This window comes from Berghia stephanieae, chromosome 12, assembly GCF_034508935.2.
Source record: "Berghia stephanieae isolate SIO BIC M18660-M18661 chromosome 12, UCSD_Bste_1.3, whole genome shotgun sequence".
Lineage (NCBI taxonomy): Eukaryota > Metazoa > Mollusca > Gastropoda > Nudibranchia > Aeolidiidae > Berghia > Berghia stephanieae.
In genome coordinates, this window is record NC_088371.1 from 25,208,051 (window position 1) to 25,213,050 (window position 5,000).

At 37.3% G+C, this 5,000-nt stretch overlaps 1 protein-coding gene across 1 annotated transcript in view; it reads right to left on the minus strand.

Moving 5' to 3' along the window:
* Nucleotides 1-5,000, minus strand: part of LOC144957602 (poly(rC)-binding protein 3-like) — a 243,585-nt gene that overhangs the window by 88,913 nt on the left and 149,672 nt on the right.

Below are 5,000 nucleotides of genomic sequence, written 5' to 3' on the forward strand. Positions count from 1 at the left end.
TTGAGTGTGTTGGTCCGTTATACTTCAGGATGGGAATGTTATGAGCTTCTTACCTTAAGCCGCAACATTGTCGACGTGAGCAGAAGCGTGGCGGAGTCTCCGACGTGTAATCATGCGCGTAGGCTCGATAAAGCAAGAAAATACATTGAAGACCGGACCGATTTAGCTTGGCTTCACAAAAGCGAAATTGAGAGTTGGTAAAAACAATCGTACTACAGTCTTGGTTTAACTCAGATGCAATAGATTCAAGCTGAGTTCTAGTCCAAGCTGCATACTATCTATAATATTCGACCCAGCCTGTAAAAGGTTAACAACAAAGACTACCTAAGCTGTTACATTCTCCAATCCCATGTTCAAAGAAACCGTATCGATAGATACGTAAATGGCCCGTGCTAGTTCTTAATAAATCTCTGTTGAGCTGGGCAGGGCGTCGTGCTTGCTGGAAGTAACAGCTGTCTGGGCCGCCGGGATGTTTGTTGGCTTGGGGGAATATTGAATATCATATAGACTTGTGTTTGGGGGTGGTTTGTGTGACGGCCTTTGTGGGGAGTGTGGATTATGTATGGGTGGGCGGGGTGGGGAGGGAGGGGGGGATCGATAAATAATATATATTTACACACACACACACAAAACACACACACACACACAATATAATATTATATATATATATATATATATATATATATATAATATATAGAGAGAGAGAGAGAGAGAGAGAGAGAGATAGAGAGTAGATAGTAGATAGATAGATAGATAGATAGATAGATAGTAGATAGATAGTATATAGGATAATTGAGAGATGAGATAGAAGATAGATAGATTGATAGATAGATAGATAGAAGAAGATAGATAGATAGTGAGATAGATGATGGAGAGATAGGATATAGATAGATATAGAGAGTGGATAGATAGATAGATAGATAGATAGATAGATAGATAGATAGATAGATAGATAGATAGATAGATAGATAGATAAATAATAATAGAGAGAGAGAGAGAGGGGGATATATATTGGAGAGATGGATAGATAGATAGATAGATAGATAGATAGATAGATAGATAGATAGATAGATAGATGATATAGATGAGAGTGAGTATATAGATAGATATAGGAAGATGGATAGATAGATAGATAGATAGATGATATAGATAGATAGATAGATAGATAGATAGTAGATGGGAGGTGATAGATAGATAGATAGATAGATGGATAGATAGATAGATATCTAGAGAGAGAGAGAGAGAGAGAGAGAGAGAGAGAGAGAGAGAGAGAGACAGACAGAGAGAGAGTGAGAGAGAAAAAATCATGTAGATTGAGAAGAAGAAGACGAAGAAGAAGAAGAGAAGAAAAGAGAGAAGAAGAAGAAGAAGAAGAAGAAGAAGAAGAAGAAAGAAGAAGAAAGAAGAAGAAGAAGAAGAAGAAGAAGAAGAAGAGGAGGAGAAAGAAGAGGAGGAGTAGGAAAGGAGAGAGTGTGTTGTGTTATTTCCAAACCAGAATCCCACCATGACAAAAACAGACGACGAGTTATGATAATCAGGATAATCGCCTACAAAATCGATATCACCAGCCAGCGATATTTTACCATAACGATATTTCAATATAAACAACCGTCTGTCTGATCCTGTTTTACTTATCCTCCTCCTCCTCCTCCTAACCCTCCCCCCCCCCCAAACCTAATCACGCCCCACCTCACCTTTACTCTCTCTAAGTAGTAGTCCTTCAGAGCCATTAAGCCCAAGGAGCCGGAGTTGATCCCGGTTTCTATGGCGTGAAACAGACAATAGCAATTGCTTGCTAGCTTTTGGATAGGACACTAGTCTATCGCAAAGTACTTTCCGCCAAATCTAACAGACTCAGCTATCCATTCACTTCTGGGTGGACAGGGGGGAGGGGTCAGAAAAAAATATTGACTTCACACCGGGATCGATCTCGGTCCCTTTGCGAGTGAATCTAGTGCTCTACCAACTGAGCTATCGGGACCCCCTTTACCCTCTCTAAGTGAAAAACAAATTCTCTCTTTTTCATATTCCCCGAAGTCAGAAGAAACCGATTAATTTATTCCAATGAGATTGGAATCAGTCTCTTTTAGACGTCATACTTTGGTTCCCTGTTATCATTATTTGGTGAAGTGACTGATAGATAAAATATATATTTATATAATATATATATATATATATATAATATATATATATATATATATATATATATATGTATATATATATATATATATATATATATATATAATAAGAGAGAGAGAGAGAGAGAGAGAAAGATAGATCGATAGATAAATATAGAGAGTGAGAGAGAGAGAGAGAGAGAGAGAAAGATAGATAGATAGATTGATAGATAGATATAGAGAGTGAGAGAGAGATGGAGAGAGAGATAGATAGAGAGAGAGAGAAAGATAGATAGATAGATAGAAAGAGAGAGGGGGAGAAAGATAGATAGATAGATCGATATATATATATATATATATATATATATATATATATATATATATATATATATATATATAGAAAGAGAGAGAGAGAGAGCGAGCGGGAGAGAGAGAGATAGAGAGAGAGATAGAAAGAGAGAGAGAATGATAGACAGATAGATCGATAGATAGATAGATATATATATATAGAGAGAGAGAGAAAGAGAGAGGGGGAGAAAGATAGATAGATAGATCGATATATATATATATATATATATATATATATATATATATATATATATATATATAGATAGAGAGAGATAGAGAGAGAGAGAGAGAGAGAGAGAGAGAGAGAGTTATAAATACCAACGTGATGAATGAGAACAATCTTGATAATGTATCTAAACGAGTAAATCCACCAGATGGTGTGTTTTAATAGAATATTATAGATTTCTATATTATATTATTATTATTGATCCTAATCTTTCGTTGACACAGCAGACAACTAATGGAGCAATACTAGAGTTAATAGTTCTATACAATATATGCTATGCGTTTTGTTAAAACACTAACAACATCTGCTAGCCGGATATAACGTTCTAACACAAAAAACCGTGTGTAACCTTGAACGTTTATAGGCTGATCGATATACACAAAATGAAGTTGACGTCACTCAGGTCTTTGTTATTGTTTTTTGCCATCCATTTCTATGAGTAGTGTCGTTCTACATGTTACGTGTTGCTGTTAATCAGGGATCCCTTTATAAAGCGCTTTGAGCACGTTTAGCGGATATTGCCCTATATAAAACCTCCCGTTTTTTAGTCGTTTTTATTTTAGTTTGCGACAACCAAATAGCTCGAATCAGGACGACTGAAAGAATATCTGCTGGATAGAATGAAATCAGTGACGGATATTCTAAGTGTATGAGCTAGTTAGTTCAACAAGGTACTCATTTTACCCCTGAATACGGTGAGAGAATGGTGGTGAGTAAAGAGCCTTTTCTCAGGTCTCGACTATGCGTCGCCAGTGCTGTTACACTGTTCGACTATAAACGTTTAATGCATAGTTTTGTGTGTTGGTCCGTTAAACTTCCGGATGGCAATGTTGTGAGCTTGTTAGCCAAGCGCATACTATCTATACCACACAACCACAAATCCAAACATATGTGACCCCTCGTCTCAAAACGGTATTAAGTCCGGATAGACCAGATGCTAAAAAGTCAAATTATAGTTAAATTGGTCAAAAAATATGCAACGTTGGTATTTAGAACAGTAAAATATGATATTCCTTCTCCTCTATAAAGAAAATAAACTCAACTTAAGTCTCATATTTCTGGTTACAAATTCCATTTTCAGCATCTTAATCATCCCGACTTAAGACCGTTTTGAAACGAGGGGTCACATATGAGAACATCGGCGCACGACGGAAGGAGAATATAAATAATCAACAAAGACAGAATATAAGCAGCTGCTACAGTCACGTGTGTGTACAGAGAATACCTTTGGCTACAATAATGTATATTATGGAATGTAGGAGCTTTGTTTTTATGTATGGGATTGGAACAATAATTCAACCGGGATCCTTGAAGGTCATCTCCGGGCAAAAAAGGTGAGTGGAGAGAGAAAGATTTATTCTAAAAATGAGAAGTAAATAAATAATACCCTCCTATGCTGTGCTGCCCCTCCTCCCTTCTTCCCATCTCCTTCTAAAAAGGGAAATTCTCTAAACAAACAGATCCTTTGCGCCCCCACCCCCTCTCGTCCCTCCACCCCTTTCCATCGAGCCTGTATCCCGAGACAAAACTGAGAGACTGAGAGAATTGTTGTCCATTTCAGACTGCAAAACCGGGGAAATGAGTGGAGGAGCAGGCACTTAACTTATAAACTTGAGCTTTTATATAGCGCAATATCCACTAAACGTGCTCAAAGCGCTTTACAAGGGGTCCCTGGCCTGAATCCCGAGAAAATAGTCCCATCAAAAGACTGAGAGAATTTTTGTCCAGTTCAGACTGCTAAACCACGAAAATGAGTGGAGCAGCAGGCACTTATCAACTTGAACTTTCAAATTGAGCTTTAATATAGAGCAATATCCACTATGCGTGCTCAAAGCGCTTTACAATGTGTCATGTTCCAACAGCAACACTTAACATGCAGGACGAGACATGACGCCTGTAAGGCGAAATTACAATTTAAAAAAAAAACAAAAACTACGCACTTTCGCAACGACACCATAAGATCCAATCGCCCAGGCATTCAATGAAGGAATATAGATAATCCATCAAACAAGATGTCTGATGTCAACAGGAATCACCCATGTTATCCAAGTGAGCAAATTGGGGGTTAATAATCTTGCCCAAGGAGATAAAAAAAACAAAGTGCTCGAAAAATCTAATGTTAGTGAAATTTAACGTTCTGTAAATATGATATCATTAAGCGTTACTATAGATCAGTAAAATTAGGTGCCTCAAACGTAAACAATAACAAGTTGCTAGTGATTTCCGTTAGGGACCGGAATAATGTACGCACAATTTAGGTCTCCCAATTTTGTAGGTTGAGTTGTAGGCAATACAGTATTGAAAATATG